We start from the raw sequence: 13,932 nt of genomic DNA, 5'->3' as shown, positions 1-13,932 counted from the left end.
CAACATTTTCGGTTATTAAATGGCATGAACCTAACCTTATACCTTACTTCTGCCAAAGGGAGTTCTATAATCAAACCACATCAAATACCAGATGGATTTTATGTATTTTAGCTCTTGGAATCTTATGTGTAAAACAGGAATATTGTAACTAGTAGTGCTGAGTTATGGCTGTGAATGACAGCATGAATTAACTGTGTGAGTCACTCTTGATATTAATATACAAGTGAAAGATAAATTAGTTTTCATTGCACTCTTAAATTGATTCCCTTGGTTTCCTTTTGAGGCTCTCTGTATCACATGGGCAGGTCCCTGACCCTGCTCTGCAACAAAAAGCAACAGAATTCCTGTGCCAAAGGCTTAGAATGAGAAATGACACACAACAGTGTCCAATAGTTTGAGTGATACTGCCTAAACAGCTGACCTTTACAAGACTTGTAGGTTCCCTTGATGAGGATCACACTTTAGAAGTCTAAGTTCTTATCTGAACTAGTCCAACTGCTTATCTCCAAGATCTGTGTTTCAATTCTTCCAGGTAGATGTGAAGGAAAAGAGAAAAAAGCAATTCTAAACTCTTCCCTATATGTCAGTTTTTCATCTTTTTTAGTAATGAATTCATTTGTATGAATAGAATATACTTCTTGCTAACTTAATAACAGATTTTATGTGTTCCATGTCCTATGTCAAAATGTAAACAAAATGTAAGTGACCACCTATGTTAATCTGCCTTAGACAGATGGCAATTGTCCACACTCTGAGCCATAGGACTACAAATTCCATGTTTTATCAGTATTTCTCTACCAAAAAAGGAAGAAAAATAAACCATAACTGAAGTCTATTTCTTGTGCTTAGTGGTTTCATCACTCCATATCAACTAAACAAAACAAGGTTTTTCTCTCATTAGTACTGCTACTGTACAGTGGAAAAAAGGACAGGTAAGAAATGACAAGGTTAAAATGATTTGCTAGCAAGCCACTTTATCTTACTCTAAATTCAAAGTAGTTTTTCTTTCCCAAAATTCTTCTCACAACTCTTTCTACTAATGTCTCTTTGTTTTCATGCTTAACATAGTCCTTGCAATCCAGAAAACTATTCAGAGTTTTCTTTCACCCCAAATGAGCAGCACTGTCAAGGCATAAGCAAAGACAACATAGTCTGCACTTTGTAAGTCTTCAGGACAAGAATACTAACCTTTCTTCATGACCTGAGAACATGGAACAAATTTAAAATATTTGTTCTAAATATATGAAAATCCAATAACTAGCTATGGTGGCCTGTTTTCTCTTTCAAAAGTCCTCCATTTCATGCCATTATGAGAAGGTAAACAGAATCAAGGGTAGCAGAGCCACGTGTTTCATAGGAAAAAAGCCCATTTCAAATACACAACTCAGCCAAGCGCAAAGAACATCACTCACTGTTTTGGTAAAAATGTCATTAACTTGGGTAAATATTGTTTCTCCATTCTCAGTCCAGAAAGAAGCAGAAGAAAATTTTCATACCTTTCTTCCTCTGCTTTCCACCTTTTTAAATCTTCTATGACTAACACAAACAAAATAAAATAAAAAAATACATGTAGGGAGGCAGTCAACATGCTAGGCCATTTCATACATATCATCTCAATTGCCCTCCCAAATCTTTGCATTCTGATGCTTGCACATTTATGCAAACTCATACATCTAGTGAACAAAATGCTAAGATTCCATATCTACTAAGTCTAACTCCAAGAAGATTCTTAATTACTTACAAATTATGATATATTACTGACAAACTGTGTAATATGGTTGGAAGTTTCAAATAGGCAGATTAGATCAACTGGCCCATGGAAGCATCACAAGGTTAAAATCTAGAGTCATATTGGTGATTAGTGTAGGTTCTTGCCCTTTTGCAGCTCACCATCTACTAGAGCAGAATTCAAGATACAAAGAAAAGTAAAATAAAGTAGTAAGTAATGATTTCTGACTGCTACATATAAGAACACAGATGAAACACAGTATTATTTTTAGAAGATATAAGAATAAGTGACAACAATAATATCTTTTTTAGGTACAAATTACATGTCAAGTTAATAAAATGGAAAAATACAGAAAATAGATAAGTGACGTTGTCTTTTTAAAACAGACTGTAAGAAAAGAGAGATGAAGCCTGGAATATTGGCACAGGCCTTTAACCCTGGATCTTTGTGAGTTCCAGGACAGCTTGGTCTACAAAGTGAGTTCCAGGACAATCAAGGGTGTCTTGAAAAAACAACCATCTCCCCCCTAAAAAAACAAAGAAGGGAGAGTTGCTGTTCAGTAGGAATGAAGTGTCACTTAAGCAAGGTAAGTTTGAAAACTGTGCTTTGCAAATTCTATCTTGAGTTAATATAGCACTGTACATGTTAATTTTTATGAGGGTAAGTATTGTATTATTATCAAAGAAATATACATTTTTAATTTTTATACACATTGAAATTTAAACTACAGTTATTGTTTAAATAATCCAACCAAATGCATATTCAAAGGAATGTTAAACAATCACGATTTTGTTGAGTAGATATGAACTTAATAAAAGATGCCTTAAAATTACTAAAAGAATATAGAGGAGAAAAAATAATGAAGAGAATTTCAGAATGTGGAGTTTTATGGACTACATCCCACTTTGACTATAGGCTCAAGTAATGGCAGATTTCACTAGACAAGTTACTCCTCTCCTTTTTCTCTTCTCCCATCTCCTCTACTCGGTTCTCAAAATATTTTGGACAGCAGCTTTCCTACTGACTCTTAGTGTGAATAAGGGAATGCTGTAGTTCTGACTCATGAGCTAAATTTTGGGAGATAAAAATGAAAATTCCGGCTGCAGTTCCTTCTTCCAAATTCATACTCTAGAGAAACACTTGTACATGTGACCAGGAGGCACATGTATCAATTTTCATAGTAGTTTTGTTTATACAAGCATAAGTGCCAAATATCTACTGACAGGAGAAAAGACAGATAAATTATGGCATTTAAATTCAATAAAATAAAAGCCAGCAATGACAAGGAATGACTGAACCCTTACAGGTAACCCTTTCACACTAATATTTAACAGACCTGGGTAATAACAGGATGCATTTAATTCTGTTGTGTAAATTTCAAAAAAGGCAACCAAAACAACAATATTGCTTAGGAATATAGGTGAAAATATTATCAAAATTTAAGAGTATAATAGCCCCCAAATGTAAGACCATGTTAAGCTTCAAGGTATTGTTCATGGTGAGGATCTAAAGAAAAAAGATACAAGTAGATGCATGCATTTGTACAGAAATAACACACCTACCACATGTCAGGTAGCATTCTAGATTTTGGACGATAAGGTCATGAATAAAGGAGACCAAAGTTTCATGCCCTTACAGACCTTGAATTCTAGTAGGCTTAGTGTAAAGGTGTCAAAAATATTGTTGGTTCTTCAATTATGCATATATGCTTTTCTATTTAATAATTAAATAAGAACCTGAAATATTTTGATATGTTTCTAAATGGCACTCTGTATAGGAGAACAAAGGTTTGCTTTGAGAACAAGTATATCATGTTTCTCCCCAGCTGCCCTGGTTTACATGCTTACTTAAGATGCACACCTAATTAAATAGAAGTGGATTGCCAGAAGCTGTCAGCCTGAAAATGCCAGGTCAACCTGGAGTTTCTCTCTCTTCTTTCTTTGTCTCCATTCTTGCCCCCAAATCGGATTTTGAGATGCTTTGAAAATTGAACTCATTTGAAAGGTCCACCAATGATTGTAGAATAAAGGTGAAGTGCAAAAGTCTCATGACAGTTTTCCTTATTAGGTATAGTAATGTTAACTTACCATGGCTGTGTAACCAGGCAGGCCTGGGTTAGACTCCTTCCACTACCACTCCCAAAGTTTGGGCAAACATTCTTAAAAAGCAGTTGACCAGAAATGTAGGGATTTATTTTCAGATTCTTAATAGAGTTCTCATTTATGTGACCATCACCCTTTTTTATTTTTTACCTTTTGGTTAATTTTGCATATACATAGTTTTTAAACTCAAATAATTTTAAGAAGCCAGGGTAGAGAGGAGAGAGAGGAGAAAGAGACAGACACACATACTCACAGAGAGAGAGAGAGAGAGAGAGAGAGAGAGAGAGAGAGAGAGAGAGAGGGAGAGAGAGAGACTACCAATCAATTTTATCTCAATTTTCCTTAAATTATTTTACCCTATACATGATTTTAAAGCTTTGTAATAAGGTTTTCCAGTGAGACGTTTTGATTTTCTTTACTTTTTCCTGAAGATTGTTTTGTACAATGTAGGCTCCTTATATTTCAATAAGAACTTCAGGGCCAGTTTATCAACTTCTGATAAGAAGGCAGCTACGATTTTAAATTTAGAATTAACACACAGCATGCACATAAGTAGGTTTCACTGTGGCATTTCCATAACTAAATATGTTGTATTGATCATATTCACCATCCTTTTAAATTCTTTTTTTGTTCTCATTATTAGCTGATATTTTGCTTGAGAGTTCCTTCATTCTTTAGGAATTATTGATACTTCAACAATATTAAGTCTGTTGATACATGAACATGAGATGTTTTCTCATTTATTTCTATTAAAAGTTATTTCCTACAATTTTTTGAGATTTTTCAGTGGGCCCACCTTGTACTTCTTTTGTTTAATTTATTTGTATTTTTCTATTTTGATGATACTAACTTATCTATTCTTTTCATTTTCACATTATTCTTTCCAGAGTATACAAATGCAGTTGGATTTCAGATGTCAGTCTTTTATTCTATGACCTGGCTGAGCTCATTTGATTATTTATAATAGCTTATTGTGGATTTCTAAAAGAAGTCCCTGTAGCACCATGATATGTGTGATTAGAGATAATTTCCTGCTTTCTCTTTAATCTTGATGCTTGTTACTTATTTTTCTGGACTAATCACTGTGGTTAGAATATGTAATTGAATGGTGAATACAAATGGAGAGAGCAGTCGTTGTCTTGTTGTTTCTGATTTACAGCTTTGCAGTTTTCATAAGGCATCCATTAGGTTAGGGAAGTCATCTGGTATGCCTAGTTTTCTGATTGTTTAATCATATATTGGTGTTGAACTTGAACTAATTTGTTTTCTGTATCTGTTGAAGTAATTCTGCTTTTGTTATCTTTTATTATTTTTGTTTGTTTTTTTTCACACTAGTAGAGGTTGAATCCAGGGCCTTGCACATGTTAAGTAAGTATTTCTCCAGTGAATTACTTACCTAGAATCTTGTATTTTATTTTTAAAGGTGTGCACCACCACTACCCAACATTTGTCTTTTATTTTAAATATGGTACATAATACTTATTGATTTTATTTGTGAAATGGAGCTTACTAAGACCCTGTGATAAATTCTTTCTTGTCGTTGTTTGTAATATATTTTAATTTTTAGTTGACTCAATCTGCTAGTATTTTGTTCTTGAACTTTTTAAACCTAAATTAAGGGTTTGGAGAGGTGACTCAGATATTAAGAGCACTGGTTTCTCTTTCAGAGGGCCAAGGTTTGGTTCCCTCATAGTGGGTCATAAGGGATCTGATGTCCTCTTTGGGCCTCCTTGGGCACCAGGTATACATGCAGACAAAACATCCATGCATATAAAATAAATAAATAAATAGATAGATAGATAGATAGTTAGATAGATAATTTAAAATCTCACTTGAAATACAGTATTCTAGGGCTTCAGACATGCTAGAAAAGTTTTCTAGTTGATAAGCCATACTCCCAGCCCAAGATGTAGACCATGCCTGGAACTCATGATTCTCCTGAACCTTCCTCCCTCTTTAGAATATCTTTCTGGAGTGCACCACCACAATAAGTATACGCCTTTTTTCAAACATGTTTTCTAATTAAAACTCTACTTTCATTGTTCAACTAAATAATTTCAATTGTCTTTCTTAGGTATGTCCTGTAAATTTTGGTGTTACATATTTTCATTTCCATCTATCTTAGAGTATCTCATCTTACCTGTGTTTGCTTCATTGACCCCATATTTATTTGGGATTATGTTGCTTATTTCAATTCATTTGTGAATTTCCCAATTATAATCTCAATCAGGGCTAAGAAAAGTGCAAAATATTGCAAGAGAAAGGTTGTAAAAGGGACAATGTTGGGTCCAAGGTGTGTGCTCACTATTTATGATGTTGGATATTTTCCTGTGGAATATAGAGATCAGATAGTGGTATCTACGTTTGTAAATTGTAAGTAAGCCTTAAGCTTGATATATAGTAACTGCTCTATACAGTATCCAAAGGTGAGTAAAAACATGGCCTGCATCAGATATTCATAGTCTTTGTGGTTATTTCTATTTTTGTTAACCTTACACAACTAAAAGAAACATCAAGAGAGCTGGAATCATGACAGCAAGACTTTAATATCAATGTCTTGCTTGTTTGACAGATCTATCCCTTTCTCCTGTTGTTACTCTTAGAAATGGAGCTGAACAGATGAATGTTTATTATAGTCATATCCTTGCATTTCCCAAACCACATCTGCTATCTTCTTTGAGCCAATTTTTTTTCCAACAGTTTTCAAGCCATCATAGCCAATTGGCCATGGAAGAATTAGCCAGATTGTTTCCTGCAATGTCATCAAATCTTAGGGCAAGATCTGTTTCCATATTTTGTTTCCGGAGTGCATTGCCAATGACACAGGAAATGGAAGGCAAGCAATCATTAAATTTTAAAGAAAAGCACACCATTTTTCATTTCAGCTTACTTGTTAAATATTTCTGGACTAGAATATTTCTCACATCTTTCATTTTAATTTTGAATAATAAGACGACGATTTACTGAGGGCTTACTATGTGCTATGCACAGCAAAAGCGCTTAATTCTCACAATTATTACTGTAGGGTACATAGGTTATCTCTAAAATTGAGGGAGCCAGAGGTACAGGACCATTTGGTATTGTCTTCAAAATTACACAACTAGTAAGTGGCAGAATCTTTGAGCTGACTAGCTTGAATACCAGCTTTACAAAATAGGATAAAGTTATCATTGCGTAGGTTAAAGTTCACAACTGAAAATGCCTCTATAATATTGACCTGAAGGCAAGCCTGTGGCGTGTTTTCTTAATTTAATGATTGATACAAGAAGGGTCAGTCGATTGTGGGTAGTGCCACCCCTGGCCAAGTGATTCTGCAGTGCATAAGAAAGCAGACTGAGAAAGCCATGGAGAAACAATCAGCAAATCACACTTGACCATGGCTTCTGCTTAAGTTCCTGGCTCTACGTCCCTGCCCTACTTGATTTCCTACCCTGATTTTCTCCAGCAATGGACTGTTTCCTGGAAGTGTAAAACAAATCTTTTCTTCTCCAAGTTGCTTTTGATTGTGGTAATTTATCACAGCAGCAAACTCTCTAAGACAGATCTCATATTTTTTCCCTATGCTATATAGTACTTTCTCCCTAAACTATTACAGTTGTATAGCAATTAAAGATCTTTTAGACCCATGTTTCTTAACACTTGGTCACACAGTAAACTTATATGTGAGCTTCCTTAAATTAATAAATGCCCTTATTCTTATTTAATTGAACTTCAGTGGAGTCTGAGAAATCACAGTTTTCCAAAGATATCTAAATGCTTTAATGTCCAGAAATGTCCAGCAGTGACCTTGTTCAACTCTGTTCACATTCAGTCTAAAGTTTTGAGCCCAAAGAGGCACAGAGAATTGATGAAAATAAAGACTTATTCAGAAGCAGGCCTCACACTGCAATTCAGGGGTTATAATTCCTATGGTAGAGTTCTGTTTTAGAGTAAGACCTATAGTCTTATTTAAGTTCTTTGTGAGTGAGAAACAAGGAACCTGAAAATATCTATGTAATAATGCATGTAATACAGTCACTAATCTAGCTCCTAGAAAATTTTAACGAAATGCTAAAAGCATTAAACAGTATAAGTGTTACTAAGACAGATGGAACTTAACCGTTATTGAACTTCCTAGTATGTATCAAAAGCAAAGCATAAGGAACCAATGATGCACTTATGCTTGACATCTTCCTTAAGTGTGGTCTATAACATTTACTCTGAATGACAGTAAGTCTCCTCAGATACTTATTCCACAGATGAAGCAAATGAAGCTCAAAGTTAGACACATATTTTTAGTAAGTTGTAGTAGCATTGAAGGAGAGAAAAGCAAAGACTCTAAGGAACAGCAATTTCTGAGCATGAATGCCTCTCTTGCTGATCACCAGTCATGCAATAAGTTTCCTTAATTGTAAAGTGAGGACCATAATATTCCAATCTCAAAAGGTTATTGTGATAAGCATGCCAGACAATACATGGGAAAAGCCTGGCATTCACCAAATAAGTTGTAACTTTTACCTGTTTTCACCACCTCACTTCAACTTCCCCTTGAAATTAGTCTATAGATTCACTGTTCAGTGAATTGTATAGTAATTATGCTGTCTCCCATGCCAGATACTACTTAGCAGCAGCCAGGGGAAGCACTTGGAAAAGATTGTCTCTTTAAAGCTCTTTTGTGACATTCTCCAAGGCAGGGAAGACACAGACAATGTGGCATAATAAAAGTGAAAAATTTCAGCCATGTGTCTATGTGCCACTGAAACTTAAAGAAGACAGATAGCACCATGTGAGCAGACAGAATTCGCCAACAATGAAATGATGGTATGATTTCAATCTCAATTTGAAACCAGGAAGCCAAGGTTAGGTACTCCATTTTGGCTCAAAGACTGTACAGGAGCTAGAAAAAATAGAAAACCACATGTCCTATAGGATACAGTACTCTCTTGGCATTCCAGCCTTATTTCTAGTGCTTAAGTTTCCCCCTTCCTCATGACAGAACAGAGCCTACTTTGATCTTTTAAACTCCAACACAAAAAGTACCCCATTCCCCCAAATTATAGGCTTATTTTTATTTTAGTAAGGGGAATTATTGGCAATAATTAAAAATCATTGACTCCCATTCACTCCAGGATACATTACAATAAATAGCACAATATTAGCACCTGACATTTAGTAGGTGCCTGTCTGACCCAGCTGGAAGCCTTTAAAATGTAACCTCATTAATCTTCAGAACAATTCAGTGAGGTATGTATCATCATTGTCAATTTATAGACGATGTTGAGGTACAACTCATTAATAATTTTAATCAAAACACATAAGCAGTAAATGGTTTCCTTACACTTTGAACTCAAGTCTTTCTGGCTCCAAAGTTACCCATTAGGCTGTAGTCTTTTACAGTGTGTATCAATCTGTGGTGACTCAACACAGAAAATTTGAGTCATTCTGGACATAATGTACTACACTTCCTCAATGCATCCCACCTGCCACCCCTATTCGTATCAGTTGATCAGTGACTAATATCTGTTAATTTTACAGTCGAAATAGTCACCACATGCACGCAGCTTTGTCTCCAAAATAACTGTAACTGTCTTGTTCAAGTCCTGCTTCTTGTCTGATTCTCACACAGAGCTCAGTTGCATTCTATCAAATATATCTGCTTCTGTAACTCTCTTCTCTAACAGCTCTCAACAGCTCATGACTCATGGGAGTGACTCTAGCTTGTTGCTACATTAAAATCACAAGAGGAGCTTATTAGCAATACCATTACTGAATGCAGATTCTTCTCAGTCTAGAGTTACAGATCAAACCTTAGTGCTTGTAATTTTATTAATTGCCTAAGTGAAAACCACATGGGCTATAGGAGTACTATTAAGTGAAAACCACATGGCCTATAGGATATAAATTCAAAGTACTCTCCTTGCATTCCAGCCTTATTTTTAGGTCTTATGTTGACCCCTTCCCCAACCACTTTCATATGATCTTCCAGTGGTGTGAAGATGCTGCAGTTCCTAATAAAACTGCCATTTCAAGCCCCTCTGCTTTTACTTACACCACCTCTAACTTGAACACTTCTCCTTGCACCTGACTAACTGTCTTTTTCATAACATGACATCATTATGTAGGCCTCAGAAGAAGAGGCCAACAACTCCTCCAGGAAGTCCCCTCTGATTCTGTATCCCCAGAAACAGCCTGCCCATGTTTTCATTTGTGTAGTACAACTCTTTCAAATAACCAGTATCTCCAGATCACATAACCTACACAAATGTCTGCTTTCTGTACAGCATTTGGCCCAATGCTGCTGCTTTTTTCTCCTTTTATAACTCTCAAGGAACAGAAAAGTGCTTATTTAGGAACAGCCATATTATCTCTCAAACAGCATCTAAATGTGAAGACTAAGGCGGACACTGAACAACTTTTGAGTCCTAAATCAAGATGATGTTAAATCTTATCAAACAAATGAAAACTTCTTTCCACAAAACACCAATAATTTCATAATATCCATTAAGTCTCAGTCTTGGCCGTGAAGTTCCAGCTCATAGCTAAACCATATCTCTCAGATTATTTATTTCTATCTAGTTGGTACAAATGGAGAACCATTACTTTCTATAATCTTAAAGTAACTATCTCTGTAAATTACAAAGAAACATACAGGTGAATAGAATGTAATCTAGGATAAAACCTAAGAAGGGACATGTGTCATGCTTGATGTATTTGGAACTAGTGGAGTGACATGGAGCTGGTGAACTGTCATTGTTAAATAAACCATTCAACTTGATGAACATGCACTTTACACTCTTTAAAGTGATCATGTGACCTTTGGCATGCTACCTTCATGTTTTGTCAGCCCCAATATAAGGAAACAAATTGCAGCTATGGAGTATAATGCTTTCCCTTTATGGGCAGGGTCTACTCTCCTTCTTGGTTCTGCTGTGGAATCTGCCTTACTACACAGATTAAAATTAGAAGACATTAGGAATTCACCATCTGACTGTATGTCTAATTACCTTGTTTCCTGATCATCAGCTTTCTCATTTTGTAAAATGCATATTTGTAAGTCAGTGCAAGTACATAAGGTGTCGTCATGGGGTCTATATAACCAGCAAACAGTTGAGTCAAAAGAAAACTGAGGAGGTTAAATGCTCCCCCACCAAAGTAGAATAGAGAGAAACAGGGTTAAATGTGAATTTCTTCCAATGTATCAGACTGAATCCTTATAAAGCAAAAAGTTTCATTAGAAACTTTAATTTGAAAGAGTTGGCAGCAACAATTTATAGCATTTCTTAAATAAAAAATACTTGAACACTTATCCACATCTATTCTGCTAATGACATTTTATTTTGCATTACCATGAGCCAGACAACATTAAACTGGGGATAGAAAATTCCTGTCTATCTTAAGGTTTCCACTCGTATGAAACAAGCACGGAATATTGAAACAAATAATTTCAGACCCTGTTAAGTCCAGCATTCCTCCCACAAATATGTTCGTTCCATTTCAAGATGAGGAAAAGTAGGCAGAGAAATTAAGCCACTTAGCCAGCCAATAAAGAACTATGTTGGAACTAAGAAACCACAACTTGTGACTAAGCAGGTCATGATCATTCTATGATCATTCTGATTTATGACTTTGCTTCTGGTTACATTTCCTAGTAGTATCTGGATACCTTACTCTCTAAGTCCTTGTTTTGCTTAACACTGTGTCTGAAAGGCAGATGAGGCTTATTCAAAATGGCTGGTGACCACAAGATCAGGAGGACCAGGGTGTTTGCTGGTACACTTGGCTCTATAGTTCCTTGAAAATAGCCAGGACTCATTTTATTCACCACTCTGGCCTTAGTACTTAGCATACACATTGGCTTCTAATTGGTGTTTTGTTAAACTTTTTTTTAAATCTGTGAATGAATGAATGAACGAGAAAACAAATAAGTGCAACTTTCAGAAATCTGGGTTTTCATGTTTCTGGCAAAGGAAACAAGTAAGTGTGACAAGAAATAGGTGGGCCTTGACTGGGAGGAAGAAGAGAGTGGAATATTATCATATATGAAGTAAAATCAGATCAGCTGAAAATAAGTCATAGTTTAGACATGACTCTTATAGGTATCCCCCAACTCAGCTGTGGAAAGTTATTCTTTGTACAGTGCTCTTAGGCAATGAAGAAGCAATCAGTGTGCAACATGGTGGCTCTTACATTCTGGACAGTTTGGAAGCTGCAAAGAAAAGCTCTTGGCTGGATTAGGGCTATGGTTCCTCTGAGATCTAGGTAATGCTTGGGTGCATAGGGCCATCTGCTCCATTTAAAATAAACATTATATTTTGTACATTACTTTGACTAGATGTTTGTGGTATTCAAATAGTCTCTGTATATTTACAACTGAGTTGGAGAGAGAAAATGTCCAATGAACAAAAAAAGAGAGTCAATACTCACGAAGACTTAACCCACCTTCAGTATCCATAGTAACATTGTCTGAGCAAGCACTACAGTTTATCACTTATAGGATGTGATTACTTACAGTATCTTCTTATCAGTAGTTGTATAGCTTAAGAAACCCATTCCATCTCATATGTTCATCACAGTGCATGGTACGTAAAATGTATACATTACATAAACAAATAGGTTGTAAGCCATAGACTGATTCTCAAGGTAGAAACAGATAACTAGGTTATTGAAATTAATTGGAAAAAATCACAAATGAGATCAATATAGAGCAATAAAAGAATATTGGATAAGGGAAACAGTATTTTGTATCTTTAACAGCATCACTGAGATGTAATTATTGTGACAAAATGTCTATCCACTTAAATTGTAGAATGTAATCAATCTTAGTGCATTTATAGATATGGACAACTATCAGGACTATCCAGTTCCAGGATACTTTTATTACCTTAATGTCAAGCTCTGCACCCTTAGCAGTCTCTCCTCACGCTCTCTTTCCTGTAGACTTTGTGAACCCAATCCACCCTTTGGTCTCTAAGAATTGATCAATTCTGAATGTTTTATATTAATAGAATTATACAGTATGTAATGTTCATGACTGTCTCTTAACACAGACTTTTCAAGGTTGAGCAATTTATAACAGTGATGCATGTTCCTTTATATAGACATACCCTGGTATGTTTATCTGTTCATTTGATAAACATTTGTTTTGGTTCTACTATTGGCTAATAATAATAATGCTGCTGTGCATGTTCAGATTCAGGTTTTCATGTGGCTGTATATTTTGATTACAATGCATATGTGTCTAAGAATGAAGTTACTAATATTTATAATGCCTCATTGTGAAATGTGATAGGGTATTTTTACGACTTGCTTAATGTGCCCAAAGGGTTTTGCCAAGACAGCTGTGTCTGTGTTCATTCCCAATAGCAGTGTATGGCAACTTTCATTTTCCAACGTTTTTTTTTTTTGCCAACACTTGTTACTTTATTACTGTTGCTGTTGCTGTTACTGTCATTCTAGTCAGTATTACATGGTAGCTCACTATAGTCTTGACTTATATTTTAATGGAGATGAGTGACATTTAACAACTTCTTTGTGTTTGCCTGCTTTGGAGAGATATCTAATTCATGTTTATTTGTCTCTTTATTATGAGATTTCAAGGGTTTAAATATCTATCCTGAAAACTCTCTTATGAGATCCATGGCTTGAAAAGATGCTGTCCTGTTCTATAGGTTGGATTTTTACTTTCTTGATTATTATAATTTGAAGCTCAAAAGGCTTTTCATGTGGCTTGTTATACAATTTGCTCCAGAGAACATTTCATGTTAGCTTTAGAAAGCTTTGTGTTCTGTTGTTGCTGTGTTGAGAGCTAGGTTGACATCTCTTAGATTTAGCTTTGTCACAATGTTATTCTAGTTTTACAGGGTTTCTTTTTGGTCTCCTTTCTAGTTGTGCTATACATTATTTTTTTTTTTTTTGGTTTTTCGAGACAGGGTTTCTCTGTGGCTTTGGAGGCTGTCCTGGAACTAGCTCTTGTAGACCAGGCTGGCATCGAACTCACAGAGATCAGCCTGCCTCTGCCTCCCAAGTGCTGGGATTAAAGGCGTGCACCACCAACGCCCGGCTTTGTGCTATACATTATTGAAAGTAAAGTATTAAGCTCTCCAATTACTATTACTTAACTGC

General features: G+C 35.6%; 1 protein-coding gene across 1 annotated transcript in view; it reads right to left on the bottom strand.

The window, feature by feature from the left end:
• Ar (androgen receptor) overlaps positions 1–13,932 on the bottom strand; it is a 194,428-nt gene that overhangs the window by 87,884 nt on the left and 92,612 nt on the right. The window lies entirely within an intron of this gene.

Source organism: Mesocricetus auratus, unplaced genomic scaffold, assembly GCF_017639785.1.
Source record: "Mesocricetus auratus isolate SY011 unplaced genomic scaffold, BCM_Maur_2.0 Super-Scaffold_100003, whole genome shotgun sequence".
Taxonomy (NCBI): domain Eukaryota; kingdom Metazoa; phylum Chordata; class Mammalia; order Rodentia; family Cricetidae; genus Mesocricetus; species Mesocricetus auratus.
Note: the sequence above shows the minus strand (reverse complement) of the source record. Positions and strands in the feature narration are given on the sequence as shown.